A 25,484-nucleotide genomic window follows, 5' to 3' on the forward strand; every position below is an offset into this window, starting at 1 on the left:
TTAATTAACATTCCAATAATAAGAAAATATTGATATATTGATTGATTCTGTTTCCCTTTTTACCGTTACCCACATCTTTGAATGCATCTCTTCTTTAATCTTGCCTTTTTCTCATATTTCTCAAGTGAAAAGCAGCAGTGTCCTCTGCCTTTTGGAGAGAGAAGTGAAAAAACTTACAGCACCTGGTATTCCCAGGCTGTCTCCCATCCAAGTACTAACCAGGACCGACTCTGCTTAGCTTCCGAGATCGGACGAGATCCGGCGCGAACAGAGAGGTATGGCCGTAAGCATGTTTGTCTCCAACACATAGTTCTTTAAAACCTACAACAGTAGGTCAATTTTAAAATGTTAACGAACCTAAACCAGTTCATTAATTAACATTCCAATAATAAGAAAATATTGATATATTGATTGATTCTGTTTCCCTTTTTACCGTTACCCACATCTTTGAATGCATCTCTTCTTTAATCTTGCCTTTTTCTCATATTTCTCAAGTGAAAAGCAGCAGTGTCCTCTGCCTTTTGGAGAGAGAAGTGAAAAAACTTACAGCACCTGGTATTCCCAGGCTGTCTCCCATCCAAGTACTAACCAGGACCGACTCTGCTTAGCTTCCGAGATCGGACGAGATCGGGCGCAAACAGAGAGGTATGGCCGTAAGCAAGTTTGTCTCCAACACATAGTTCTTTAAAACCTACAACAGTAGGTCAATTTTAAAACGTTAACGAACCTAAACCAGTTCATTAATTAACATTCCAATAATAAGAAAATATTGATATATTGATTGATTCTGTTTCCCTTTTTACCGTTACCCACATCTTTGAATGCATCTCTTCTTTAATCTTGCCTTTTTCTCACATATTTCTCAAGTGAAAAAGCAGCAGTGTCCTCTGCCTTTTGGAGAGAGAAGTGAAAAAACTTACAGCACCTGGTATTCCCAGGCTGTCTCCCATCCAAGTACTAACCAGGACCGACTCTGCTTAGCTTCCGAGATCGGACGAGATCCGGCGCGAACAGAGAGGTATGGCCGTAAGCAAGTTTGTCTCCAACACATAGTTCTTTAAAACCTACAACAGTAGGTCAATTTTAAAACGTTAACGAACCTAAACCAGTTCATTAATTAACATTCCAATAATAAGAAAATATTGATATATTGATTGATTCTGTTTCCCTTTTTACCGTTACCCACATCTTTGAATGCATCTCTTCTTTAATCTTGCCTTTTTCTCACATATTTCTCAAGTGAAAAAGCAGCAGTGTCCTCTGCCTTTTGGAGAGAAAAGTGAAGAAACTTACAGCACCTGGTATTCCCAGGCGGTCTCCCATCCAAGTACTAACCAGGACCGACTCTGCTTAGCTTCCGAGATCGGACGAGATCGGGCACGAACAGAGAGGTATGGCCGTAAGCAAGTTTGTCTCCAACACATAGTTCTTTAAAACCTACAACAGTAGGTCAATTTTAAAACTTTAACGAACCTAAACCAGTTCATTAATTAACATTCCAATAATAAGAAAATATTGATATATTGATTGATTCTGTTTCCCTTTTTACCGTTACCCACATCTTTGAATGCATCTCTTCTTTAATCTTGCCTTTTTCTCACATATTTCTCAAGTGAAAAAGCAGCAGTGTCCTCTGCCTTTTGGAGAGAAAAGTGAAGAAACTTACAGCACCTGGTATTCCCAGGCGGTCTCCCATCCAAGTACTAACCAGGACCGACTCTGCTTAGCTTCCGAGATCGGACGAGATCGGGCACGAACAGAGAGGTATGGCCGTAAGCAAGTTTGTCTCCAACACATAGTTCTTTAAAACCTACAACAGTAGGTCAATTTTAAAACTTTAACGAACCTAAACCAGTTCATTAATTAACATTCCAATAATAAGAAAATATTGATATATTGATTGATTCTGTTTCCCTTTTTACCGTTACCCACATCTTTGAATGCATCTCTTCTTTAATCTTGCCTTTTTCTCACATATTTCTCAAGTGAAAAAGCAGCAGTGTCCTCTGCCTTTTGGAGAGAGAAGTGAAAAAACTTACAGCACCTGGTATTCCCAGGCTGTCTCCCATCCAAGTACTAACCAGGACCGACTCTGCTTAGCTTCCGAGATCGGACGAGATCCGGCGCGAACAGAGAGGTATGGCCGTAAGCAAGTTTGTCTCCAACACATAGTTCTTTAAAACCTACAACAGTAGGTCAATTTTAAAATGTTAACGAACCTAAACCAGTTCATTAATTAACATTCCAATAATAAGAAAATATTGATATATTGATTGATTCTGTTTCCCTTTTTACCGTTACCCACATCTTTGAATGCATCTCTTCTTTAATCTTGCCTTTTTCTCACATATTTCTCAAGTGAAAAAGCAGCAGTGTCCTCTGCCTTTTGGAGAGAAAAGTGAAGAAACTTACAGCACCTGGTATTCCCAGGCGGTCTCCCATCCAAGTACTAACCAGGACCGACTCTGCTTAGCTTCCGAGATCGGACGAGATCGGGCACGAACAGAGAGGTATGGCCGTAAGCAAGTTTGTCTCCAACACATAGTTCTTTAAAACCTACAACAGTAGGTCAATTTTAAAATGTTAACGAACCTAAACCAGTTCATTAATTAACATTCCAATAATAAGAAAATATTGATATATTGATTGATTCTGTTTCCCTTTTTACCGTTACCCACATCTTTGAATGCATCTCTTCTTTAATCTTGCCTTTTTCTCATATTTCTCAAGTGAAAAGCAGCAGTGTCCTCTGCCTTTTGGAGAGAGAAGTGAAAAAACTTACAGCACCAGGTATTCCCAGGCTGTCTCCCATCCAAGTACTAACCAGGACCGACTCTGCTTAGCTTCCGAGATCGGACGAGATCGGGCGCGAACAGAGAGGTATGGCCGTAAGCAAGTTTGTCTCCAACACATAGTTCTTTAAAACCTACAACAGTAGGTCAATTTTAAAACGTTAACGAACCTAAACCAGTTCATTAATTAACATTCCAATAATAAGAAAATATTGATATATTGATTGATTCTGTTTCCCTTTTTACCGTTACCCACATCTTTGAATGCATCTCTTCTTTAATCTTGCCTTTTTCTCACATATTTCTCAAGTGAAAAAGCAGCAGTGTCCTCTGCCTTTTGGAGAGAAAAGTGAAGAAACTTACAGCACCTGGTATTCCCAGGCGGTCTCCCATCCAAGTACTAACCAGGACCGACTCTGCTTAGCTTCCGAGATCGGACGAGATCGGGCACGAACAGAGAGGTATGGCCGTAAGCAAGTTTGTCTCCAACACATAGTTCTTTAAAACCTACAACAGTAGGTCAATTTTAAAACGTTAACGAACCTAAACCAGTTCATTAATTAACATTCCAATAATAAGAAAATATTGATATATTGATTGATTCTGTTTCCCTTTTTACCGTTACCCACATCTTTGAATGCATCTCTTCTTTAATCTTGCCTTTTTCTCACATATTTCTCAAGTGAAAAAGCAGCAGTGTCCTCTGCCTTTTGGAGAGAAAAGTGAAGAAACTTACAGCACCTGGTATTCCCAGGCGGTCTCCCATCCAAGTACTAACCAGGACCGACTCTGCTTAGCTTCCGAGATCGGACGAGATCGGGCGCAAACAGAGAGGTATGGCCGTAAGCAAGTTTGTCTCCAACACATAGTTCTTTAAAACCTACAACAGTAGGTCAATTTTAAAACGTTAACGAACCTAAACCAGTTCATTAATTAACATTCCAATAATAAGAAAATATTGATATATTGATTGATTCTGTTTCCCTTTTTACCGTTACCCACATCTTTGAATGCATCTCTTCTTTAATCTTGCCTTTTTCTCACATATTTCTCAAGTGAAAAAGCAGCAGTGTCCTCTGCCTTTTGGAGAGAGAAGTGAAAAAACTTACAGCACCTGGTATTCCCAGGCTGTCTCCCATCCAAGTACTAACCAGGACCGACTCTGCTTAGCTTCCGAGATCGGACGAGATCCGGCGCGAACAGAGAGGTATGGCCGTAAGCAAGTTTGTCTCCAACACATAGTTCTTTAAAACCTACAACAGTAGGTCAATTTTAAAACGTTAACGAACCTAAACCAGTTCATTAATTAACATTCCAATAATAAGAAAATATTGATATATTGATTGATTCTGTTTCCCTTTTTACCGTTACCCACATCTTTGAATGCATCTCTTCTTTAATCTTGCCTTTTTCTCACATATTTCTCAAGTGAAAAAGCAGCAGTGTCCTCTGCCTTTTGGAGAGAAAAGTGAAGAAACTTACAGCACCTGGTATTCCCAGGCGGTCTCCCATCCAAGTACTAACCAGGACCGACTCTGCTTAGCTTCCGAGATCGGACGAGATCGGGCACGAACAGAGAGGTATGGCCGTAAGCAAGTTTGTCTCCAACACATAGTTCTTTAAAACCTACAACAGTAGGTCAATTTTAAAACTTTAACGAACCTAAACCAGTTCATTAATTAACATTCCAATAATAAGAAAATATTGATATATTGATTGATTCTGTTTCCCTTTTTACCGTTACCCACATCTTTGAATGCATCTCTTCTTTAATCTTGCCTTTTTCTCACATATTTCTCAAGTGAAAAAGCAGCAGTGTCCTCTGCCTTTTGGAGAGAAAAGTGAAGAAACTTACAGCACCTGGTATTCCCAGGCGGTCTCCCATCCAAGTACTAACCAGGACCGACTCTGCTTAGCTTCCGAGATCGGACGAGATCGGGCACGAACAGAGAGGTATGGCCGTAAGCAAGTTTGTCTCCAACACATAGTTCTTTAAAACCTACAACAGTAGGTCAATTTTAAAACTTTAACGAACCTAAACCAGTTCATTAATTAACATTCCAATAATAAGAAAATATTGATATATTGATTGATTCTGTTTCCCTTTTTACCGTTACCCACATCTTTGAATGCATCTCTTCTTTAATCTTGCCTTTTTCTCACATATTTCTCAAGTGAAAAAGCAGCAGTGTCCTCTGCCTTTTGGAGAGAGAAGTGAAAAAACTTACAGCACCTGGTATTCCCAGGCTGTCTCCCATCCAAGTACTAACCAGGACCGACTCTGCTTAGCTTCCGAGATCGGACGAGATCCGGCGCGAACAGAGAGGTATGGCCGTAAGCAAGTTTGTCTCCAACACATAGTTCTTTAAAACCTACAACAGTAGGTCAATTTTAAAATGTTAACGAACCTAAACCAGTTCATTAATTAACATTCCAATAATAAGAAAATATTGATATATTGATTGATTCTGTTTCCCTTTTTACCGTTACCCACATCTTTGAATGCATCTCTTCTTTAATCTTGCCTTTTTCTCACATATTTCTCAAGTGAAAAAGCAGCAGTGTCCTCTGCCTTTTGGAGAGAAAAGTGAAGAAACTTACAGCACCTGGTATTCCCAGGCGGTCTCCCATCCAAGTACTAACCAGGACCGACTCTGCTTAGCTTCCGAGATCGGACGAGATCGGGCACGAACAGAGAGGTATGGCCGTAAGCAAGTTTGTCTCCAACACATAGTTCTTTAAAACCTACAACAGTAGGTCAATTTTAAAATGTTAACGAACCTAAACCAGTTCATTAATTAACATTCCAATAATAAGAAAATATTGATATATTGATTGATTCTGTTTCCCTTTTTACCGTTACCCACATCTTTGAATGCATCTCTTCTTTAATCTTGCCTTTTTCTCATATTTCTCAAGTGAAAAGCAGCAGTGTCCTCTGCCTTTTGGAGAGAGAAGTGAAAAAACTTACAGCACCAGGTATTCCCAGGCTGTCTCCCATCCAAGTACTAACCAGGACCGACTCTGCTTAGCTTCCGAGATCGGACGAGATCGGGCGCGAACAGAGAGGTATGGCCGTAAGCAAGTTTGTCTCCAACACATAGTTCTTTAAAACCTACAACAGTAGGTCAATTTTAAAACGTTAACGAACCTAAACCAGTTCATTAATTAACATTCCAATAATAAGAAAATATTGATATATTGATTGATTCTGTTTCCCTTTTTACCGTTACCCACATCTTTGAATGCATCTCTTCTTTAATCTTGCCTTTTTCTCACATATTTCTCAAGTGAAAAAGCAGCAGTGTCCTCTGCCTTTTGGAGAGAAAAGTGAAGAAACTTACAGCACCTGGTATTCCCAGGCGGTCTCCCATCCAAGTACTAACCAGGACCGACTCTGCTTAGCTTCCGAGATCGGACGAGATCGGGCACGAACAGAGAGGTATGGCCGTAAGCAAGTTTGTCTCCAACACATAGTTCTTTAAAACCTACAACAGTAGGTCAATTTTAAAACGTTAACGAACCTAAACCAGTTCATTAATTAACATTCCAATAATAAGAAAATATTGATATATTGATTGATTCTGTTTCCCTTTTTACCGTTACCCACATCTTTGAATGCATCTCTTCTTTAATCTTGCCTTTTTCTCACATATTTCTCAAGTGAAAAAGCAGCAGTGTCCTCTGCCTTTTGGAGAGAAAAGTGAAGAAACTTACAGCACCTGGTATTCCCAGGCGGTCTCCCATCCAAGTACTAACCAGGACCGACTCTGCTTAGCTTCCGAGATCGGACGAGATCGGGCACGAACAGAGAGGTATGGCCGTAAGCAAGTTTGTCTCCAACACATAGTTCTTTAAAACCTACAACAGTAGGTCAATTTTAAAACGTTAACGAACCTAAACCAGTTCATTAATTAACATTCCAATAATAAGAAAATATTGATATATTGATTGATTCTGTTTCCCTTTTTACCGTTACCCACATCTTTGAATGCATCTCTTCTTTAATCTTGCCTTTTTCTCACATATTTCTCAAGTGAAAAAGCAGCAGTGTCCTCTGCCTTTTGGAGAGAGAAGTGAAAAAACTTACAGCACCTGGTATTCCCAGGCTGTCTCCCATCCAAGTACTAACCAGGACCGACTCTGCTTAGCTTCCGAGATCGGACGAGATCGGGCGCGAACAGAGAGGTATGGCCGTAAGCAAGTTTGTCTCCAACACATAGTTCTTTAAAACCTACAACAGTAGGTCAATTTTAAAACGTTAACGAACCTAAACCAGTTCATTAATTAACATTCCAATAATAAGAAAATATTGATATATTGATTGATTCTGTTTCCCTTTTTACCGTTACCCACATCTTTGAATGCATCTCTTCTTTAATCTTGCCTTTTTCTCACATATTTCTCAAGTGAAAAAGCAGCAGTGTCCTCTGCCTTTTGGAGAGAAAAGTGAAGAAACTTACAGCACCTGGTATTCCCAGGCGGTCTCCCATCCAAGTACTAACCAGGACCGACTCTGCTTAGCTTCCGAGATCGGACGAGATCGGGCACGAACAGAGAGGTATGGCCGTAAGCAAGTTTGTCTCCAACACATAGTTCTTTAAAACCTACAACAGTAGGTCAATTTTAAAACGTTAACGAACCTAAACCAGTTCATTAATTAACATTCCAATAATAAGAAAATATTGATATATTGATTGATTCTGTTTCCCTTTTTACCGTTACCCACATCTTTGAATGCATCTCTTCTTTAATCTTGCCTTTTTCTCACATATTTCTCAAGTGAAAAAGCAGCAGTGTCCTCTGCCTTTTGGAGAGAAAAGTGAAGAAACTTACAGCACCTGGTATTCCCAGGCGGTCTCCCATCCAAGTACTAACCAGGACCGACTCTGCTTAGCTTCCGAGATCGGACGAGATCGGGCACGAACAGAGAGGTATGGCCGTAAGCAAGTTTGTCTCCAACACATAGTTCTTTAAAACCTACAACAGTAGGTCAATTTTAAAACGTTAACGAACCTAAACCAGTTCATTAATTAACATTCCAATAATAAGAAAATATTGATATATTGATTGATTCTGTTTCCCTTTTTACCGTTACCCACATCTTTGAATGCATCTCTTCTTTAATCTTGCCTTTTTCTCACATATTTCTCAAGTGAAAAAGCAGCAGTGTCCTCTGCCTTTTGGAGAGAGAAGTGAAAAAACTTACAGCACCTGGTATTCCCAGGCTGTCTCCCATCCAAGTACTAACCAGGACCTACTCTGCTTAGCTTCCGAGATCGGACGAGATCCGGCGCGAACAGAGAGGTATGGCCGTAAGCAAGTTTGTCTCCAACACATAGTTCTTTAAAACCTACAACAGTAGGTCAATTTTAAAACGTTAACGAACCTAAACCAGTTCATTAATTAACATTCCAATAATAAGAAAATATTGATATATTGATTGATTCTGTTTCCCTTTTTACCGTTACCCACATCTTTGAATGCATCTCTTCTTTAATCTTGCCTTTTTCTCACATATTTCTCAAGTGAAAAAGCAGCAGTGTCCTCTGCCTTTTGGAGAGAAAAGTGAAGAAACTTACAGCACCTGGTATTCCCAGGCGGTCTCCCATCCAAGTACTAACCAGGACCGACTCTGCTTAGCTTCCGAGATCGGACGAGATCGGGCACGAACAGAGAGGTATGGCCGTAAGCAAGTTTGTCTCCAACACATAGTTCTTTAAAACCTACAACAGTAGGTCAATTTTAAAACTTTAACGAACCTAAACCAGTTCATTAATTAACATTCCAATAATAAGAAAATATTGATATATTGATTGATTCTGTTTCCCTTTTTACCGTTACCCACATCTTTGAATGCATCTCTTCTTTAATCTTGCCTTTTTCTCACATATTTCTCAAGTGAAAAAGCAGCAGTGTCCTCTGCCTTTTGGAGAGAAAAGTGAAGAAACTTACAGCACCTGGTATTCCCAGGCGGTCTCCCATCCAAGTACTAACCAGGACCGACTCTGCTTAGCTTCCGAGATCGGACGAGATCGGGCACGAACAGAGAGGTATGGCCGTAAGCAAGTTTGTCTCCAACACATAGTTCTTTAAAACCTACAACAGTAGGTCAATTTTAAAACTTTAACGAACCTAAACCAGTTCATTAATTAACATTCCAATAATAAGAAAATATTGATATATTGATTGATTCTGTTTCCCTTTTTACCGTTACCCACATCTTTGAATGCATCTCTTCTTTAATCTTGCCTTTTTCTCACATATTTCTCAAGTGAAAAAGCAGCAGTGTCCTCTGCCTTTTGGAGAGAAAAGTGAAGAAACTTACAGCACCTGGTATTCCCAGGCGGTCTCCCATCCAAGTACTAACCAGGACCGACTCTGCTTAGCTTCCGAGATCGGACGAGATCGGGCACGAACAGAGAGGTATGGCCGTAAGCAAGTTTGTCTCCAACACATAGTTCTTTAAAACCTACAACAGTAGGTCAATTTTAAAACGTTAACGAACCTAAACCAGTTCATTAATTAACATTCCAATAATAAGAAAATATTGATATATTGATTGATTCTGTTTCCCTTTTTACCGTTACCCACATCTTTGAATGCATCTCTTCTTTAATCTTGCCTTTTTCTCACATATTTCTCAAGTGAAAAAGCAGCAGTGTCCTCTGCCTTTTGGAGAGAGAAGTGAAAAAACTTACAGCAACTGGTATTCCCAGGCGGTCTCCCATCCAAGTACTAACCAGGACCGACTCTGCTTAGCTTCCGAGATCGGACGAGATCGGGCACGAACAGAGAGGTATGGCCGTAAGCAAGTTTGTCTCCAACACATAGTTCTTTAAAACCTACAACAGTAGGTCAATTTTAAAACTTTAACGAACCTAAACCAGTTCATTAATTAACATTCCAATAATAAGAAAATATTGATATATTGATTGATTCTGTTTCCCTTTTTACCGTTACCCACATCTTTGAATGCATCTCTTCTTTAATCTTGCCTTTTTCTCACATATTTCTCAAGTGAAAAAGCAGCAGTGTCCTCTGCCTTTTGGAGAGAAAAGTGAAGAAACTTACAGCACCTGGTATTCCCAGGCGGTCTCCCATCCAAGTACTAACCAGGACCGACTCTGCTTAGCTTCCGAGATCGGACGAGATCGGGCACGAACAGAGAGGTATGGCCGTAAGCAAGTTTGTCTCCAACACATAGTTCTTTAAAACCCACAACAGTAGGTCAATTTTAAAACGTTAACGAACCTAAACCAGTTCATTAATTAACATTCCAATAATAAGAAAATATTGATATATTGATTGATTCTGTTTCCCTTTTTACCGTTACCCACATCTTTGAATGCATCTCTTCTTTAATCTTGCCTTTTTCTCACATATTTCTCAAGTGAAAAAGCAGCAGTGTCCTCTGCCTTTTGGAGAGAGAAGTGAAAAAACTTACAGCACCTGGTATTCCCAGGCTGTCTCCCATCCAAGTACTAACCAGGACCGACTCTGCTTAGCTTCCGAGATCGGACGAGATCCGGCGCGAACAGAGAGGTATGGCCGTAAGCAAGTTTGTCTCCAACACATAGTTCTTTAAAACCTACAACAGTAGGTCAATTTTAAAACGTTAACGAACCTAAACCAGTTCATTAATTAACATTCCAATAATAAGAAAATATTGATATATTGATTGATTCTGTTTCCCTTTTTACCGTTACCCACATCTTTGAATGCATCTCTTCTTTAATCTTGCCTTTTTCTCACATATTTCTCAAGTGAAAAAGCAGCAGTGTCCTCTGCCTTTTGGAGAGAAAAGTGAAGAAACTTACAGCACCTGGTATTCCCAGGCGGTCTCCCATCCAAGTACTAACCAGGACCGACTCTGCTTAGCTTCCGAGATCGGACGAGATCGGGCACGAACAGAGAGGTATGGCCGTAAGCAAGTTTGTCTCCAACACATAGTTCTTTAAAACCTACAACAGTAGGTCAATTTTAAAACTTTAACGAACCTAAACCAGTTCATTAATTAACATTCCAATAATAAGAAAATATTGATATATTGATTGATTCTGTTTCCCTTTTTACCGTTACCCACATCTTTGAATGCATCTCTTCTTTAATCTTGCCTTTTTCTCACATATTTCTCAAGTGAAAAAGCAGCAGTGTCCTCTGCCTTTTGGAGAGAAAAGTGAAGAAACTTACAGCACCTGGTATTCCCAGGCGGTCTCCCATCCAAGTACTAACCAGGACCGACTCTGCTTAGCTTCCGAGATCGGACGAGATCGGGCACGAACAGAGAGGTATGGCCGTAAGCAAGTTTGTCTCCAACACATAGTTCTTTAAAACCTACAACAGTAGGTCAATTTTAAAACTTTAACGAACCTAAACCAGTTCATTAATTAACATTCCAATAATAAGAAAATATTGATATATTGATTGATTCTGTTTCCCTTTTTACCGTTACCCACATCTTTGAATGCATCTCTTCTTTAATCTTGCCTTTTTCTCACATATTTCTCAAGTGAAAAAGCAGCAGTGTCCTCTGCCTTTTGGAGAGAGAAGTGAAAAAACTTACAGCACCTGGTATTCCCAGGCTGTCTCCCATCCAAGTACTAACCAGGACCGACTCTGCTTAGCTTCCGAGATCGGACGAGATCGGGCGCGAACAGAGAGGTATGGCCGTAAGCAAGTTTGTCTCCAACACATAGTTCTTTAAAACCTACAACAGTAGGTCAATTTTAAAACGTTAACGAACCTAAACCAGTTCATTAATTAACATTCCAATAATAAGAAAATATTGATATATTGATTGATTCTGTTTCCCTTTTTACCGTTACCCACATCTTTGAATGCATCTCTTCTTTAATCTTGCCTTTTTCTCACATATTTCTCAAGTGAAAAAGCAGCAGTGTCCTCTGCCTTTTGGAGAGAAAAGTGAAGAAACTTACAGCACCTGGTATTCCCAGGCGGTCTCCCATCCAAGTACTAACCAGGACCGACTCTGCTTAGCTTCCGAGATCGGACGAGATCGGGCACGAACAGAGAGGTATGGCCGTAAGCAAGTTTGTCTCCAACACATAGTTCTTTAAAACCTACAACAGTAGGTCAATTTTAAAACGTTAACGAACCTAAACCAGTTCATTAATTAACATTCCAATAATAAGAAAATATTGATATATTGATTGATTCTGTTTCCCTTTTTACCGTTACCCACATCTTTGAATGCATCTCTTCTTTAATCTTGCCTTTTTCTCACATATTTCTCAAGTGAAAAAGCAGCAGTGTCCTCTGCCTTTTGGAGAGAAAAGTGAAGAAACTTACAGCACCTGGTATTCCCAGGCGGTCTCCCATCCAAGTACTAACCAGGACCGACTCTGCTTAGCTTCCGAGATCGGACGAGATCGGGCACGAACAGAGAGGTATGGCCGTAAGCAAGTTTGTCTCCAACACATAGTTCTTTAAAACCTACAACAGTAGGTCAATTTTAAAACGTTAACGAACCTAAACCAGTTCATTAATTAACATTCCAATAATAAGAAAATATTGATATATTGATTGATTCTGTTTCCCTTTTTACCGTTACCCACATCTTTGAATGCATCTCTTCTTTAATCTTGCCTTTTTCTCACATATTTCTCAAGTGAAAAAGCAGCAGTGTCCTCTGCCTTTTGGAGAGAAAAGTGAAGAAACTTACAGCACCTGGTATTCCCAGGCGGTCTCCCATCCAAGTACTAACCAGGACCGACTCTGCTTAGCTTCCGAGATCGGACGAGATCGGGCACGAACAGAGAGGTATGGCCGTAAGCAAGTTTGTCTCCAACACATAGTTCTTTAAAACCTACAACAGTAGGTCAATTTTAAAACGTTAACGAACCTAAACCAGTTCATTAATTAACATTCCAATAATAAGAAAATATTGATATATTGATTGATTCTGTTTCCCTTTTTACCGTTACCCACATCTTTGAATGCATCTCTTCTTTAATCTTGCCTTTTTCTCACATATTTCTCAAGTGAAAAAGCAGCAGTGTCCTCTGCCTTTTGGAGAGAAAAGTGAAGAAACTTACAGCACCTGGTATTCCCAGGCGGTCTCCCATCCAAGTACTAACCAGGACCGACTCTGCTTAGCTTCCGAGATCGGACGAGATCGGGCACGAACAGAGAGGTATGGCCGTAAGCAAGTTTGTCTCCAACACATAGTTCTTTAAAACCTACAACAGTAGGTCAATTTTAAAACTTTAACGAACCTAAACCAGTTCATTAATTAACATTCCAATAATAAGAAAATATTGATATATTGATTGATTCTGTTTCCCTTTTTACCGTTACCCACATCTTTGAATGCATCTCTTCTTTAATCTTGCCTTTTTCTCACATATTTCTCAAGTGAAAAAGCAGCAGTGTCCTCTGCCTTTTGGAGAGAAAAGTGAAGAAACTTACAGCACCTGGTATTCCCAGGCGGTCTCCCATCCAAGTACTAACCAGGACCGACTCTGCTTAGCTTCCGAGATCGGACGAGATCGGGCACGAACAGAGAGGTATGGCCGTAAGCAAGTTTGTCTCCAACACATAGTTCTTTAAAACCTACAACAGTAGGTCAATTTTAAAACGTTAACGAACCTAAACCAGTTCATTAATTAACATTCCAATAATAAGAAAATATTGATATATTGATTGATTCTGTTTCCCTTTTTACCGTTACCCACATCTTTGAATGCATCTCTTCTTTAATCTTGCCTTTTTCTCACATATTTCTCAAGTGAAAAAGCAGCAGTGTCCTCTGCCTTTTGGAGAGAGAAGTGAAAAAACTTACAGCAACTGGTATTCCCAGGCGGTCTCCCATCCAAGTACTAACCAGGACCGACTCTGCTTAGCTTCCGAGATCGGACGAGATCGGGCACGAACAGAGAGGTATGGCCGTAAGCAAGTTTGTCTCCAACACATAGTTCTTTAAAACCTACAACAGTAGGTCAATTTTAAAACTTTAACGAACCTAAACCAGTTCATTAATTAACATTCCAATAATAAGAAAATATTGATATATTGATTGATTCTGTTTCCCTTTTTACCGTTACCCACATCTTTGAATGCATCTCTTCTTTAATCTTGCCTTTTTCTCACATATTTCTCAAGTGAAAAAGCAGCAGTGTCCTCTGCCTTTTGGAGAGAAAAGTGAAGAAACTTACAGCACCTGGTATTCCCAGGCGGTCTCCCATCCAAGTACTAACCAGGACCGACTCTGCTTAGCTTCCGAGATCGGACGAGATCGGGCACGAACAGAGAGGTATGGCCGTAAGCAAGTTTGTCTCCAACACATAGTTCTTTAAAACCCACAACAGTAGGTCAATTTTAAAACGTTAACGAACCTAAACCAGTTCATTAATTAACATTCCAATAATAAGAAAATATTGATATATTGATTGATTCTGTTTCCCTTTTTACCGTTACCCACATCTTTGAATGCATCTCTTCTTTAATCTTGCCTTTTTCTCACATATTTCTCAAGTGAAAAAGCAGCAGTGTCCTCTGCCTTTTGGAGAGAGAAGTGAAAAAACTTACAGCACCTGGTATTCCCAGGCTGTCTCCCATCCAAGTACTAACCAGGACCGACTCTGCTTAGCTTCCGAGATCGGACGAGATCCGGCGCGAACAGAGAGGTATGGCCGTAAGCAAGTTTGTCTCCAACACATAGTTCTTTAAAACCTACAACAGTAGGTCAATTTTAAAACGTTAACGAACCTAAACCAGTTCATTAATTAACATTCCAATAATAAGAAAATATTGATATATTGATTGATTCTGTTTCCCTTTTTACCGTTACCCACATCTTTGAATGCATCTCTTCTTTAATCTTGCCTTTTTCTCACATATTTCTCAAGTGAAAAAGCAGCAGTGTCCTCTGCCTTTTGGAGAGAAAAGTGAAGAAACTTACAGCACCTGGTATTCCCAGGCGGTCTCCCATCCAAGTACTAACCAGGACCGACTCTGCTTAGCTTCCGAGATCGGACGAGATCGGGCACGAACAGAGAGGTATGGCCGTAAGCAAGTTTGTCTCCAACACATAGTTCTTTAAAACCTACAACAGTAGGTCAATTTTAAAACTTTAACGAACCTAAACCAGTTCATTAATTAACATTCCAATAATAAGAAAATATTGATATATTGATTGATTCTGTTTCCCTTTTTACCGTTACCCACATCTTTGAATGCATCTCTTCTTTAATCTTGCCTTTTTCTCACATATTTCTCAAGTGAAAAAGCAGCAGTGTCCTCTGCCTTTTGGAGAGAAAAGTGAAGAAACTTACAGCACCTGGTATTCCCAGGCGGTCTCCCATCCAAGTACTAACCAGGACCGACTCTGCTTAGCTTCCGAGATCGGACGAGATCGGGCACGAACAGAGAGGTATGGCCGTAAGCAAGTTTGTCTCCAACACATAGTTCTTTAAAACCTACAACAGTAGGTCAATTTTAAAACTTTAACGAACCTAAACCAGTTCATTAATTAACATTCCAATAATAAGAAAATATTGATATATTGATTGATTCTGTTTCCCTTTTTACCGTTACCCACATCTTTGAATGCATCTCTTCTTTAATCTTGCCTTTTTCTCACATATTTCTCAAGTGAAAAAGCAGCAGTGTCCTCTGCCTTTTGGAGAGAGAAGTGAAAAAACTTACAGCACCTGGTATTCCCAGGCTGTCTCCCATCCAAGTACTAACCAGGACCGACTCTGCTTAGCTTCCGAGATCGGACGAGATCGGGCGCGAACAGAGAGGTATGGCCGTAAGCAAGTTTGTCTCCAACACATAGTTCTTTAAAACCTACAACAGTAGGTCAATTTTAAAACGTTAACGAACCTAAACCAGTTCATTAATTAACATTCCAATAATAAGAAAATATTGATATATTGATTGATTCTGTTTCCCTTTTTACCGTTACCCACATCTTTGAATGCATCTCTTCTTTAATCTTGCCTTTTTCTCACATATTTCTCAAGTGAAAAAGCAGCAGTGTCCTCTGCCTTTTGGAGAGAAAAGTGAAGAAACTTACAGCACCTGGTATTCCCAGGCGGTCTCCCATCCAAGTACTAACCAGGACCGACTCTGCTTAGCTTCCGAGATCGGACGAGATCGGGCACGAACAGAGAGGTATGGCCGTAAGCAAGTTTGTCTCCAACACATAGTTCTTTAAAACCTACAACAGTAGGTCAATTTTAAAACTTTAACGAACCTAAACCAGTTCATTAATTAACATTCCAATAATAAGAAAATATTGATATATTGATTGATTCTGTTTCCCTTTTTACCGTTACCCACATCTTTGAATGCATCTCTTCTTTAATCTTGCCTTTTTCTCACATATTTCTCAAGTGAAAAAGCAGCAGTGTCCTCTGCCTTTTGGAGAGAAAAGTGAAGAAACTTACAGCACCTGGTATTCCCAGGCGGTCTCCCATCCAAGTACTAACCAGGACCGACTCTGCTTAGCTTCCGAGATCGGACGAGATCGGGCACGAACAGAGAGGTATGGCCGTAAGCAAGTTTGTCTCCAACACATAGTTCTTTAAAACCTACAACAGTAGGTCAATTTTAAAACTTTAACGAACCTAAACCAGTTCATTAATTAACATTCCAATAATAAGAAAATATTGATATATTGATTGATTCTGTTTCCCTTTTTACCGTTACCCACATCTTTGAATGCATCTCTTCTTTAATCTTGCCTTTTTCTCACATATTTCTCAAGTGAAAAAGCAGCAGTGTCCTCTGCCTTTTGGAGAGAAAAGTGAAGAAACTTACAGCACCTGGTATTCCCAGGCGGTCTCCCATCCAAGTACTAACCAGGACCGACTCTGCTTAGCTTCCGAGATCGGACGAGATCGGGCACGAACAGAGAGGTATGGCCGTAAGCAAGTTTGTCTCCAACACATAGTTCTTTAAAACCTACAACAGTAGGTCAATTTTAAAACTTTAACGAACCTAAACCAGTTCATTAATTAACATTCCAATAATAAGAAAATATTGATATATTGATTGATTCTGTTTCCCTTTTTACCGTTACCCACATCTTTGAATGCATCTCTTCTTTAATCTTGCCTTTTTCTCACATATTTCTCAAGTGAAAAAGCAGCAGTGTCCTCTGCCTTTTGGAGAGAGAAGTGAAAAAACTTACAGCACCTGGTATTCCCAGGCTGTCTCCCATCCAAGTACTAACCAGGACCGACTCTGCTTAGCTTCCGAGATCGGACGAGATCGGGCGCGAACAGAGAGGTATGGCCGTAAGCAAGTTTGTCTCCAACACATAGTTCTTTAAAACCTACAACAGTAGGTCAATTTTAAAACGTTAACGAACCTAAACCAGTTCATTAATTAACATTCCAATAATAAGAAAATATTGATATATTGATTGATTCTGTTTCCCTTTTTACCGTTACCCACATCTTTGAATGCATCTCTTCTTTAATCTTGCCTTTTTCTCACATATTTCTCAAGTGAAAAAGCAGCAGTGTCCTCTGCCTTTTGGAGAGAAAAGTGAAGAAACTTACAGCACCTGGTATTCCCAGGCGGTCTCCCATCCAAGTACTAACCAGGACCGACTCTGCTTAGCTTCCGAGATCGGACGAGATCGGGCACGAACAGAGAGGTATGGCCGTAAGCAAGTTTGTCTCCAACACATAGTTCTTTAAAACCTACAACAGTAGGTCAATTTTAAAACTTTAACGAACCTAAACCAGTTCATTAATTAACATTCCAATAATAAGAAAATATTGATATATTGATTGATTCTGTTTCCCTTTTTACCGTTACCCACATCTTTGAATGCATCTCTTCTTTAATCTTGCCTTTTTCTCACATATTTCTCAAGTGAAAAAGCAGCAGTGTCCTCTGCCTTTTGGAGAGAAAAGTGAAGAAACTTACAGCACCTGGTATTCCCAGGCGGTCTCCCATCCAAGTACTAACCAGGACCGACTCTGCTTAGCTTCCGAGATCGGACGAGATCGGGCACGAACAGAGAGGTATGGCCGTAAGCAAGTTTGTCTCCAACACATAGTTCTTTAAAACCTACAACAGTAGGTCAATTTTAAAACGTTAACGAACCTAAACCAGTTCATTAATTAACATTCCAATAATAAGAAAATATTGATATATTGATTGATTCTGTTTCCCTTTTTACCGTTACCCACATCTTTGAATGCATCTCTTCTTTAATCTTGCCTTTTTCTCACATATTTCTCAAGTGAAAAAGCAGCAGTGTCCTCTGCCTTTTGGAGAGAAAAGTGAAGAAACTTACAGCACCTGGTATTCCCAGGCGGTCTCCCATCCAAGTACTAACCAGGACCGACTCTGCTTAGCTTCCGAGATCGGACGAGATCGGGCACGAACAGAGAGGTATGGCCGTAAGCAAGTTTGTCTCCAACACATAGTTCTTTAAAACCTACAACAGTAGGTCAATTTTAAAACGTTAACGAACCTAAACCAGTTCATTAATTAACATTCCAATAATAAGAAAATATTGATATATTGATTGATTCTGTTTCCCTTTTTACCGTTACCCACATCTTTGAATGCATCTCTTCTTTAATCTTGCCTTTTTCTCACATATTTCTCAAGTGAAAAAGCAGCAGTGTCCTCTGCCTTTTGGAGAGAGAAGTGAAAAAACTTACAGCAACTGGTATTCCCAGGCGGTCTCCCATCCAAGTACTAACCAGGACCGACTCTGCTTAGCTTCCGAGATCGGACGAGATCGGGCACGAACAGAGAGGTATGGCCGTAAGCAAGTTTGTCTCCAACACATAGTTCTTTAAAACCTACAACAGTAGGTCAATTTTAAAACTTTAACGAACCTAAACCAGTTCATTAATTAACATTCCAATAATAAGAAAATATTGATATATTGATTGATTCTGTTTCCCTTTTTACCGTTACCCACATCTTTGAATGCATCTCTTCTTTAATCTTGCCTTTTTCTCACATATTTCTCAAGTGAAAAAGCAGCAGTGTCCTCTGCCTTTTGGAGAGAAAAGTGAAGAAACTTACAGCACCTGGTATTCCCAGGCGGTCTCCCATCCAAGTACTAACCAGGACCGACTCTGCTTAGCTTCCGAGATCGGACGAGATCGGGCACGAACAGAGAGGTATGGCCGTAAGCAAGTTTGTCTCCAACACATAGTTCTTTAAAACCTACAACAGTAGGTCAATTTTAAAACGTTAACGAACCTAAACCAGTTCATTAATTAACATTCCAATAATAAGAAAATATTGATATATTGATTGATTCTGTTTCCCTTTTTACCGTTACCCACATCTTTGAATGCATCTCTTCTTTAATCTTGCCTTTTTCTCACATATTTCTCAAGTGAAAAAGCAGCAGTGTCCTCTGCCTTTTGGAGAGAGAAGTGAAAAAACTTACAGCACCTGGTATTCCCAGGCTGTCTCCCATCCAAGTACTAACCAGGACCGACTCTGCTTAGCTTCCGAGATCGGACGAGATCGGGCGCGAACAGAGAGGTATGGCCGTAAGCAAGTTTGTCTCCAACACATAGTTCTTTAAAACCTACAACAGTAGGTCAATTTTAAAACGTTAACGAACCTAAACCAGTTCATTAATTAACATTCCAATAATAAGAAAATATTGATATATTGATTGATTCTGTTTCCCTTTTTACCGTTACCCACATCTTTGAATGCATCTCTTCTTTAATCTTGCCTTTTTCTCACATATTTCTCAAGTGAAAAAGCAGCAGTGTCCTCTGCCTTTTGGAGAGAAAAGTGAAGAAACTTACAGCACCTGGTATTCCCAGGCGGTCTCCCATCCAAGTACTAACCAGGACCGACTCTGCTTAGCTTCCGAGATCGGACGAGATCGGGCACGAACAGAGAGGTATGGCCGTAAGCAAGTTTGTCTCCAACACATAGTTCTTTAAAACCTACAACAGTAGGTCAATTTTAAAACGTTAACGAACCTAAACCAGTTCATTAATTAACATTCCAATAATAAGAAAATATTGATATATTGATTGATTCTGTTTCCCTTTTTACCGTTACCCACATCTTTGAATGCATCTCTTCTTTAATCTTGCCTTTTTCTCACATATTTCTCAAGTGAAAAAGCAGCAGTGTCCTCTGCCTTTTGGAGAGAGAAGTGAAAAAACTTACAGCACCTGGTATTCCCAGGCTGTCTCCCATCCAAGTACTAACCAGGACCGACTCTGCTTAGCTTCCGAGATCGGACGAGATCCGGCGCGAATTTTTTTTTTTGTTATCTTTTATTATCAAAAATGTCACAAGTTAATTTTTACAATTTTCTTTGTATCAATAATATATATATATATATATATTTACAATAAACAGGAAGTAATATCAAAATATATCCTCAGCTAGATTAGCCACTTCACGAGCATACATCAAGCAACAAAAACCCATATTAAGCAAAACAGGCAAAACGAGGCAAAATAAAACAACCCGCAAGAGAAACCAGCCAAGCAGCCCAAAGGCAAAAAAAAACCTTATCCATGAGACTAACCCTAAAAAGAAATTATTACAACCCCAAAACTCCACCTCAGACATAGACATAAAGGCCAAACAAATAAATAAGCAACCAAATATACAAACAAAATACACAAACGAAAAAAAAAACAACCTAAAAGAGATAACCTGCTCTTTGATAGCGGCTCAAGCAAAACTATCTTAGGCCTCCTATTAGGATAACTCAGAACAGGAAGCAGAGCCTCCCATCCTCCTCGACCTTACACAGGGACGTTCTGTTTAAAAACATTTCAGAGAACCACTCTTCTCTACAGACATGCAGCAGTCCCAGGTGAGCTCTTAAAAGATTCTTAAATAGTGCTTTTGCATTTACTTGCTTTTGCTCAAACACAGCATAATTTCTCCTTAGGACTACTGCATGCCTGGCAAGAGCAAGAAGTGTGTTCATCTGAACCACCGTCCCCCCTTTACCCTGCTTGGGTAGGCCGAAAAGCCAAACCCAGTCCCACTCACTCAGTTCTTGCACCTTAGCACCACAATACGTACCCAAAAGCTGGCGCACATAATTCCGTATATCAGTTAGAGCGGAGCATTTAAAAATGAGATGGTCAAAATCCTCATCCTCTACCCCACAGACCGCACATGACCTTTGGAACTTGAGTTTGTGGAGCTGATGCAGGACGATACTGGTATAGTACCTCCTGTGCCTAAGCTTAAAGTCAGTATCAAAAACTGCATGAGGAATGGAAGGAACAAGCAGGTTACTCCAAATTGATTTTATGTCTTTGTTAGGGAACAAAGCAGCCCAGTGTGGCTCTGACGCAGGTTTTTTAGTAAGCTTCTGAATTAGAGTATCATAGATCACTTTAGTTTTTATTTGCGTGACTGGCACATTCCTCTCACCCTGACACAGGAAGAAGCTCACAGCATCACCCTGCACTTGATTACTACATTGCTTCAGAGCCCTCCAATTCTCGTCCACACAGTCATTTACACTCATCCCCAGTTCAGTAATTTGCTTTCCCTTAAAAGGCCCTCCCGCCCTTCTCAGTGCTATCAATGTTTTGGTTTTATCGAAAGTTAAACCCCACCTCCCCCCACAGACTCCCCCCAGCGTAGACAAACCCGCCTCGCGGAGAGCCTTGGAAATGAGGGGCCTGCCCTTATGGGAGAAGAAAGGCGAGTTGAGGAAAGGTAATTTCATCACTTGCTCTTTAAATTCAAAGTCAGGTCTGAGGTGGGGCAGAAACTTGTCCCAAGCCTCCAGCACCTCGCGATAGAACCCCGGCAACCCCCCTGTAACATTTCTGGGAGAGAAAGCGTACAAATTGTAACTGCTCCTCTCACCATACTCTGCCAGGAAGCCCGCCAAGGTATCTTTCCAAGGATGCAGCCTCGAGTGATCCAGAAAACGCCCTATTAATTTGACCCTAAGTGCATCTCTTTTGGCACTAATGTCAATCAGATCTAAACCCCCCTCCCTTTTTTTAGCTATTAATGTCCTGCGAGCAATCATATTTCCCCTCCCCTTCCACAAAAACGAGGAGATCACACTGTTCAGTGAATTTAGCGCCCAATCCGGCAGCTCACAGGACCCGAGAATATGGTTAATTTTGGACAAAACTAGAGCATTAGATACAATTACCTTTCCTCTGATATTCAGCCCTCGCGCTTTCCACAGATTACATATGTTTTGAGTTTTTTTAATCATTTCCTTCCAGTTTCTATCCCTAGCTTTAGCCCCATCTTTCCCTACATAGACTCCTAAGATTTTCCTCTCCTCGTCAGTTACTTTAAAACCCCATTTGTTTGTGTCAAACCCTGCCTCCTTGAAAACCATTATTTCTGATTTAGAATTGTTTACTTTTGCCCCAGAGGCCATCTCATAGTCATTTATATGCACCATGACCCTCTCTATATGTGTACTGTTATTTAAAAAGATATTTATATCATCCGCGTATTGAATAACTTTGACCATATTCCCTCTCTCGGTTTTAATCCCAGCTATTTCATTGTCATTAATTATGCTTAAAGCCAACGGCTCCGCCACAAGGCTGTATAGCATGGCAGACAGGGGGCAACCCTGCCTAATGGACCTCTGCAGCTCCACAGGATCAGTCAAGAAACCGTTGACCTTAACGCGGCTTCTAGCCTTTTTATATAATAATTTCACCCAATTTATGTATTTTTCACCAAACCCATATTTATTTAATACCTCCCACATAAACTCATGTTCCACCCTGTCAAATGCTTTCTCTAAGTCTATCCCTAATAAACACCCCCCCTCTCTATTCATACTATCTACTAGGTTTTTTATTGCAATTATATTATCACTTATATCCCTATCCGGAATGCTATAGGTCTGAGTGTCAATGACAATAGTTTTAATTACCTCTCTCATCCTATTAGCCAACACCTTTGCTATGATTTTGTAATCTGTATTTAACAGGCTTATGGGTCTGTAATATTCCAGCCTATCTTTTGTACCTTTCTGCTTGTATATTAATGTGATAATCCCTTCCGATATCTTGTCAGGCATGATATTTTGCCTCGCCATCTCATCAAAAACATGTAACAAAATGGGAGAGAGTAAAACAGAAAACTCGTTATACACCTCGGCAGTAAGGCCATCAGAACCTGGGCTCTTATTGTGTTTAAGGCTTTTTATGACTGCCTCTATCTCCTGCCTAGAGATAGGCAAGTCACAATAATTTTTATCATTTTCACTTATTTGGGTTCCTATCTGATTCGTCATTTTTACTATGTGCTCCTTTAGAGGCCCTTGCCCTTTATACAGCTCACTATAGTAGTCTTTTACTATTTTTAAAAGGTCCTTGCTTTCAGTGCATACTAGGTCCTCGCTGCTCACCAGTTGATTTATATATTGCTTCTCTTGTTTTATCCTCTCCAACCCCAGAAAAAAACCCGTGCTTTTTTCCCCTTCAAGCAGGAACTGCGACCTACTCCTGACCGCGGCGCCCTTGCAACGTTTGGTCTCAATATCCGTCAGTTTATTCCTATATAATTCATAGTTTTCACTATTATAATTTGTATCTAGCTCCATCTTCTCTAATTCCTTGTTTAATAAATCATTTAACATGCTCTCCTCTCTTTTCTCTTCCCATTTTTTATTCTTACTATAACTAATGCTTATTTTCTTTATTCTTAATTTAATTTCCTCCCAGTATTCTATTTTATTATCTACATATGGCATGTCATATGCACTTTGGGTTAGTAATTTCTTTACTTTATTCTTATACGCTGTGTCCTCCAACAAACTGTTATTATAGCACCATGTGCCCTTGCCTTTTTTAGCCGTGCTGTCACCAAATTTTAAATCCACGTACGCGTGATCGCTCCATGCATTAAACACATACTTCATGTCAGTAACCCGTTTAACTAGACCCGAAGCCACCAGGCCCAGGTCTATTCGGGTTTGTTTTAACTTGCCCAGGACAACCTGTCTTCTAGAATAACCCCTTGTCCTAGGGTTAATTACCCTCCATACATCCATTAAGTTTTTTTCTATCATGATATCTTTAAGTGCAGTTCTACTCGTGTCACACCTAAATTTATCATTATAATTGTCACTGCTACTAAGCGTGATATTATAGTCCCCTAGAATAATAGTATTATTATTTATCCACTTGTTCAGACTTCCGAAGAAGTTTCTGCGTTCCTCCTCAATACTGGGCGCATGTATATTAATCAGTCTAATTATATCACTATTTATTAATATATCCACTATCACACACTTGCCATTGCTAGCTCTATATACACATTTACTACTAGTACTAAGTTTTCTGCTAATTAGTACTGCGACCCCTCGTGCTCGCCCAATACCCTCCTGGGAGTAAATCACCCCTTTCCACAGTTTTTGAGCATGGCTGACAGCCTTTAGGTCCCACCCAGTTTCTTGAAGACAAATTATGTCCACATGTTTGTTCCTATCAAACACTGCTCTCATTTTACCTGGGTCTTTTAAGCCATTGGCATTAAAAGAAAGAAAAGACTGAGAGTCAAAGGCCATGAGGGCTGTCAGTAAAGGCACATAAAGCATAGCAAAACAAAACATGGTGTTATTTTTTCAGTGCTTTATTCCGATTATCAGACCCTTTTATAATCTCTCCATCCCTTTTCCTCACCCTTTGGCCCTTCTCGATGTCCATGTCTGAGTCCGAGGGGTCACTTAATAGCAGCGGGGAGCCGCAGTTCCCAATGTCTTGAGGAACAAAGCTGTCCAGGGAAGACCCCATCGCCGCCTTTTCCTCAGCCCTCTTTCGCAGCTCTACCTCTGCGTCTTCCAATAGCACCGCCTTCGGTTTCCTCGCAACCAGTCTCCCCACTCGGGCCTTGCCCGGCTTGGTCTGGACTTGCTCCTTCAGCCTGGCACTGGCTCGTGCCTCTCCCACCTTTAGCTCTGGCTGGCTGGGCACCAGCCTTGGCCCACTCAGATCAATCTGGCTGGACGCCGTCTCCGGCACCTCCACTATTTCAGTTCTCCTCCCTGCATCGGTCGTCCTCCGTGGCTTCACCACCACGCCTGCTGCTGTCACTGGCTCCACCCCTGCACCTGCCCTTGTCACTGGCTCCACAACTGCACCTGCCTCTTTCGCTGGCGCCGTAGCTGCACCTGGCGCTGTCACTGGCTCCACTGCTGCACCTGCCCTTGTCACTGGCTCCACAGCTGCACCTGCTTTCACCGCTGTAGTCTCTGCCATACAGGCTGCAGGCTTCGGCCTCATTACAGCCGTAGTCATCGCCGTTCTCTCTTTGTTCAGCTCGCTCACACAGGTCCCCGCAGCAGCCTCATCATCCTCTTCCTCCTCCATCTCCTCCTCCTCCTCCTCCTCCTCGTCCACGTCCTCCTCCACGGTGCCAGTGCTCGACGTACCGTCGTCGCTCTGCACCTCCTCCTCCTCCTGCTCCTCCTCCACCTCCTCCGCAGTCCCCACCATCTCCTCTTCTGTCACCTCCACATGGCACACACAGCTGTCCGGTGCCCGCTTACATCCCTTGCATTTGTTAGTCTTTCGTGTGGAACACTCCCTAGAAAAATGCCCTTGCTCTCCGCAGGTGTAGCATGTGAACTCAGGGCATTCTCTTTGAACATGCCCAGGCTGCATGCAGAGCCTACATATTTTGGTCTGCCTGTCATGAATTACCCGGAAATACTCCGAGCCCAGCACCGTGTTAAATTTTGTAGAATATGGTAGC

At 40.7% G+C, this 25,484-nt stretch overlaps 46 non-coding genes and 7 pseudogenes across 46 annotated transcripts; all 53 read right to left on the reverse strand.

The window, feature by feature from the left end:
- Positions 1-170: 170 nt before the first annotated feature.
- On the reverse strand, positions 171-289 carry LOC142955626 (5S ribosomal RNA; annotated as a pseudogene).
- A 251-nt stretch (positions 290-540) lies between these two features.
- Positions 541-659, reverse strand: LOC142955579 (5S ribosomal RNA). The gene has a single exon (XR_012955913.1). It is a non-coding gene; the product is annotated as a 5S ribosomal RNA (ribosomal RNA).
- A 254-nt stretch (positions 660-913) lies between these two features.
- LOC142955627 (5S ribosomal RNA) lies at positions 914-1,032 on the reverse strand (annotated as a pseudogene).
- A 254-nt stretch (positions 1,033-1,286) lies between these two features.
- LOC142955676 (5S ribosomal RNA) lies at positions 1,287-1,405 on the reverse strand. The gene has a single exon (XR_012955974.1). It is a non-coding gene; the product is annotated as a 5S ribosomal RNA (ribosomal RNA).
- Positions 1,406-1,659: 254 nt separating this feature from the next.
- Positions 1,660-1,778, reverse strand: LOC142955677 (5S ribosomal RNA). Its single transcript, XR_012955975.1, has one exon. It is a non-coding gene; the product is annotated as a 5S ribosomal RNA (ribosomal RNA).
- Positions 1,779-2,032: 254 nt separating this feature from the next.
- On the reverse strand, positions 2,033-2,151 carry LOC142955628 (5S ribosomal RNA; annotated as a pseudogene).
- A 254-nt stretch (positions 2,152-2,405) lies between these two features.
- Positions 2,406-2,524, reverse strand: LOC142955678 (5S ribosomal RNA). Its single transcript, XR_012955976.1, has one exon. It is a non-coding gene; the product is annotated as a 5S ribosomal RNA (ribosomal RNA).
- Positions 2,525-2,775: 251 nt separating this feature from the next.
- On the reverse strand, positions 2,776-2,894 carry LOC142955586 (5S ribosomal RNA). Its single transcript, XR_012955920.1, has one exon. It is a non-coding gene; the product is annotated as a 5S ribosomal RNA (ribosomal RNA).
- Positions 2,895-3,148: 254 nt separating this feature from the next.
- Positions 3,149-3,267, reverse strand: LOC142955679 (5S ribosomal RNA). Its single transcript, XR_012955977.1, has one exon. It is a non-coding gene; the product is annotated as a 5S ribosomal RNA (ribosomal RNA).
- A 254-nt stretch (positions 3,268-3,521) lies between these two features.
- Positions 3,522-3,640, reverse strand: LOC142955639 (5S ribosomal RNA). Its single transcript, XR_012955939.1, has one exon. It is a non-coding gene; the product is annotated as a 5S ribosomal RNA (ribosomal RNA).
- A 254-nt stretch (positions 3,641-3,894) lies between these two features.
- On the reverse strand, positions 3,895-4,013 carry LOC142955630 (5S ribosomal RNA; annotated as a pseudogene).
- A 254-nt stretch (positions 4,014-4,267) lies between these two features.
- LOC142955531 (5S ribosomal RNA) lies at positions 4,268-4,386 on the reverse strand. The gene has a single exon (XR_012955867.1). It is a non-coding gene; the product is annotated as a 5S ribosomal RNA (ribosomal RNA).
- A 254-nt stretch (positions 4,387-4,640) lies between these two features.
- Positions 4,641-4,759, reverse strand: LOC142955532 (5S ribosomal RNA). Its single transcript, XR_012955868.1, has one exon. It is a non-coding gene; the product is annotated as a 5S ribosomal RNA (ribosomal RNA).
- Positions 4,760-5,013: 254 nt separating this feature from the next.
- On the reverse strand, positions 5,014-5,132 carry LOC142955631 (5S ribosomal RNA; annotated as a pseudogene).
- A 254-nt stretch (positions 5,133-5,386) lies between these two features.
- Positions 5,387-5,505, reverse strand: LOC142955533 (5S ribosomal RNA). Its single transcript, XR_012955869.1, has one exon. It is a non-coding gene; the product is annotated as a 5S ribosomal RNA (ribosomal RNA).
- Positions 5,506-5,756: 251 nt separating this feature from the next.
- Positions 5,757-5,875, reverse strand: LOC142955587 (5S ribosomal RNA). Its single transcript, XR_012955921.1, has one exon. It is a non-coding gene; the product is annotated as a 5S ribosomal RNA (ribosomal RNA).
- Positions 5,876-6,129: 254 nt separating this feature from the next.
- LOC142955534 (5S ribosomal RNA) lies at positions 6,130-6,248 on the reverse strand. The gene has a single exon (XR_012955870.1). It is a non-coding gene; the product is annotated as a 5S ribosomal RNA (ribosomal RNA).
- Positions 6,249-6,502: 254 nt separating this feature from the next.
- LOC142955535 (5S ribosomal RNA) lies at positions 6,503-6,621 on the reverse strand. The gene has a single exon (XR_012955871.1). It is a non-coding gene; the product is annotated as a 5S ribosomal RNA (ribosomal RNA).
- Positions 6,622-6,875: 254 nt separating this feature from the next.
- On the reverse strand, positions 6,876-6,994 carry LOC142955580 (5S ribosomal RNA). Its single transcript, XR_012955914.1, has one exon. It is a non-coding gene; the product is annotated as a 5S ribosomal RNA (ribosomal RNA).
- Positions 6,995-7,248: 254 nt separating this feature from the next.
- On the reverse strand, positions 7,249-7,367 carry LOC142955537 (5S ribosomal RNA). The gene has a single exon (XR_012955873.1). It is a non-coding gene; the product is annotated as a 5S ribosomal RNA (ribosomal RNA).
- A 254-nt stretch (positions 7,368-7,621) lies between these two features.
- Positions 7,622-7,740, reverse strand: LOC142955538 (5S ribosomal RNA). The gene has a single exon (XR_012955874.1). It is a non-coding gene; the product is annotated as a 5S ribosomal RNA (ribosomal RNA).
- Positions 7,741-7,994: 254 nt separating this feature from the next.
- On the reverse strand, positions 7,995-8,113 carry LOC142955600 (5S ribosomal RNA). Its single transcript, XR_012955933.1, has one exon. It is a non-coding gene; the product is annotated as a 5S ribosomal RNA (ribosomal RNA).
- Positions 8,114-8,367: 254 nt separating this feature from the next.
- Positions 8,368-8,486, reverse strand: LOC142955539 (5S ribosomal RNA). Its single transcript, XR_012955875.1, has one exon. It is a non-coding gene; the product is annotated as a 5S ribosomal RNA (ribosomal RNA).
- A 254-nt stretch (positions 8,487-8,740) lies between these two features.
- Positions 8,741-8,859, reverse strand: LOC142955540 (5S ribosomal RNA). Its single transcript, XR_012955876.1, has one exon. It is a non-coding gene; the product is annotated as a 5S ribosomal RNA (ribosomal RNA).
- Positions 8,860-9,113: 254 nt separating this feature from the next.
- Positions 9,114-9,232, reverse strand: LOC142955541 (5S ribosomal RNA). The gene has a single exon (XR_012955877.1). It is a non-coding gene; the product is annotated as a 5S ribosomal RNA (ribosomal RNA).
- Positions 9,233-9,486: 254 nt separating this feature from the next.
- LOC142955590 (5S ribosomal RNA) lies at positions 9,487-9,605 on the reverse strand. The gene has a single exon (XR_012955923.1). It is a non-coding gene; the product is annotated as a 5S ribosomal RNA (ribosomal RNA).
- A 254-nt stretch (positions 9,606-9,859) lies between these two features.
- On the reverse strand, positions 9,860-9,978 carry LOC142955542 (5S ribosomal RNA). The gene has a single exon (XR_012955878.1). It is a non-coding gene; the product is annotated as a 5S ribosomal RNA (ribosomal RNA).
- Positions 9,979-10,232: 254 nt separating this feature from the next.
- LOC142955632 (5S ribosomal RNA) lies at positions 10,233-10,351 on the reverse strand (annotated as a pseudogene).
- A 254-nt stretch (positions 10,352-10,605) lies between these two features.
- Positions 10,606-10,724, reverse strand: LOC142955543 (5S ribosomal RNA). The gene has a single exon (XR_012955879.1). It is a non-coding gene; the product is annotated as a 5S ribosomal RNA (ribosomal RNA).
- Positions 10,725-10,978: 254 nt separating this feature from the next.
- Positions 10,979-11,097, reverse strand: LOC142955544 (5S ribosomal RNA). The gene has a single exon (XR_012955880.1). It is a non-coding gene; the product is annotated as a 5S ribosomal RNA (ribosomal RNA).
- Positions 11,098-11,351: 254 nt separating this feature from the next.
- On the reverse strand, positions 11,352-11,470 carry LOC142955581 (5S ribosomal RNA). The gene has a single exon (XR_012955915.1). It is a non-coding gene; the product is annotated as a 5S ribosomal RNA (ribosomal RNA).
- Positions 11,471-11,724: 254 nt separating this feature from the next.
- Positions 11,725-11,843, reverse strand: LOC142955545 (5S ribosomal RNA). The gene has a single exon (XR_012955881.1). It is a non-coding gene; the product is annotated as a 5S ribosomal RNA (ribosomal RNA).
- A 254-nt stretch (positions 11,844-12,097) lies between these two features.
- Positions 12,098-12,216, reverse strand: LOC142955547 (5S ribosomal RNA). The gene has a single exon (XR_012955882.1). It is a non-coding gene; the product is annotated as a 5S ribosomal RNA (ribosomal RNA).
- Positions 12,217-12,470: 254 nt separating this feature from the next.
- On the reverse strand, positions 12,471-12,589 carry LOC142955549 (5S ribosomal RNA). The gene has a single exon (XR_012955884.1). It is a non-coding gene; the product is annotated as a 5S ribosomal RNA (ribosomal RNA).
- A 254-nt stretch (positions 12,590-12,843) lies between these two features.
- Positions 12,844-12,962, reverse strand: LOC142955550 (5S ribosomal RNA). The gene has a single exon (XR_012955885.1). It is a non-coding gene; the product is annotated as a 5S ribosomal RNA (ribosomal RNA).
- A 254-nt stretch (positions 12,963-13,216) lies between these two features.
- On the reverse strand, positions 13,217-13,335 carry LOC142955551 (5S ribosomal RNA). The gene has a single exon (XR_012955886.1). It is a non-coding gene; the product is annotated as a 5S ribosomal RNA (ribosomal RNA).
- Positions 13,336-13,589: 254 nt separating this feature from the next.
- Positions 13,590-13,708, reverse strand: LOC142955591 (5S ribosomal RNA). The gene has a single exon (XR_012955924.1). It is a non-coding gene; the product is annotated as a 5S ribosomal RNA (ribosomal RNA).
- A 254-nt stretch (positions 13,709-13,962) lies between these two features.
- On the reverse strand, positions 13,963-14,081 carry LOC142955552 (5S ribosomal RNA). The gene has a single exon (XR_012955887.1). It is a non-coding gene; the product is annotated as a 5S ribosomal RNA (ribosomal RNA).
- A 254-nt stretch (positions 14,082-14,335) lies between these two features.
- Positions 14,336-14,454, reverse strand: LOC142955633 (5S ribosomal RNA; annotated as a pseudogene).
- A 254-nt stretch (positions 14,455-14,708) lies between these two features.
- Positions 14,709-14,827, reverse strand: LOC142955553 (5S ribosomal RNA). The gene has a single exon (XR_012955888.1). It is a non-coding gene; the product is annotated as a 5S ribosomal RNA (ribosomal RNA).
- A 254-nt stretch (positions 14,828-15,081) lies between these two features.
- Positions 15,082-15,200, reverse strand: LOC142955554 (5S ribosomal RNA). The gene has a single exon (XR_012955889.1). It is a non-coding gene; the product is annotated as a 5S ribosomal RNA (ribosomal RNA).
- Positions 15,201-15,454: 254 nt separating this feature from the next.
- Positions 15,455-15,573, reverse strand: LOC142955583 (5S ribosomal RNA). The gene has a single exon (XR_012955917.1). It is a non-coding gene; the product is annotated as a 5S ribosomal RNA (ribosomal RNA).
- A 254-nt stretch (positions 15,574-15,827) lies between these two features.
- On the reverse strand, positions 15,828-15,946 carry LOC142955555 (5S ribosomal RNA). The gene has a single exon (XR_012955890.1). It is a non-coding gene; the product is annotated as a 5S ribosomal RNA (ribosomal RNA).
- A 254-nt stretch (positions 15,947-16,200) lies between these two features.
- LOC142955556 (5S ribosomal RNA) lies at positions 16,201-16,319 on the reverse strand. Its single transcript, XR_012955891.1, has one exon. It is a non-coding gene; the product is annotated as a 5S ribosomal RNA (ribosomal RNA).
- Positions 16,320-16,573: 254 nt separating this feature from the next.
- Positions 16,574-16,692, reverse strand: LOC142955557 (5S ribosomal RNA). Its single transcript, XR_012955892.1, has one exon. It is a non-coding gene; the product is annotated as a 5S ribosomal RNA (ribosomal RNA).
- A 254-nt stretch (positions 16,693-16,946) lies between these two features.
- LOC142955584 (5S ribosomal RNA) lies at positions 16,947-17,065 on the reverse strand. The gene has a single exon (XR_012955918.1). It is a non-coding gene; the product is annotated as a 5S ribosomal RNA (ribosomal RNA).
- A 254-nt stretch (positions 17,066-17,319) lies between these two features.
- Positions 17,320-17,438, reverse strand: LOC142955558 (5S ribosomal RNA). Its single transcript, XR_012955893.1, has one exon. It is a non-coding gene; the product is annotated as a 5S ribosomal RNA (ribosomal RNA).
- Positions 17,439-17,692: 254 nt separating this feature from the next.
- LOC142955560 (5S ribosomal RNA) lies at positions 17,693-17,811 on the reverse strand. The gene has a single exon (XR_012955895.1). It is a non-coding gene; the product is annotated as a 5S ribosomal RNA (ribosomal RNA).
- A 254-nt stretch (positions 17,812-18,065) lies between these two features.
- On the reverse strand, positions 18,066-18,184 carry LOC142955561 (5S ribosomal RNA). The gene has a single exon (XR_012955896.1). It is a non-coding gene; the product is annotated as a 5S ribosomal RNA (ribosomal RNA).
- Positions 18,185-18,438: 254 nt separating this feature from the next.
- LOC142955592 (5S ribosomal RNA) lies at positions 18,439-18,557 on the reverse strand. The gene has a single exon (XR_012955925.1). It is a non-coding gene; the product is annotated as a 5S ribosomal RNA (ribosomal RNA).
- Positions 18,558-18,811: 254 nt separating this feature from the next.
- LOC142955563 (5S ribosomal RNA) lies at positions 18,812-18,930 on the reverse strand. The gene has a single exon (XR_012955897.1). It is a non-coding gene; the product is annotated as a 5S ribosomal RNA (ribosomal RNA).
- A 254-nt stretch (positions 18,931-19,184) lies between these two features.
- On the reverse strand, positions 19,185-19,303 carry LOC142955585 (5S ribosomal RNA). The gene has a single exon (XR_012955919.1). It is a non-coding gene; the product is annotated as a 5S ribosomal RNA (ribosomal RNA).
- A 254-nt stretch (positions 19,304-19,557) lies between these two features.
- Positions 19,558-19,676, reverse strand: LOC142955564 (5S ribosomal RNA). The gene has a single exon (XR_012955898.1). It is a non-coding gene; the product is annotated as a 5S ribosomal RNA (ribosomal RNA).
- Between the last annotated feature and the right edge of the window lie 5,808 nt (positions 19,677-25,484).

The sequence above is a fragment of the Anarhichas minor genome, unplaced genomic scaffold, assembly GCF_050575085.1.
Source record: "Anarhichas minor isolate MPS153535 unplaced genomic scaffold, ASM5057508v1 ptg000023l, whole genome shotgun sequence".
NCBI classification, from domain to species: domain Eukaryota; kingdom Metazoa; phylum Chordata; class Actinopteri; order Perciformes; family Anarhichadidae; genus Anarhichas; species Anarhichas minor.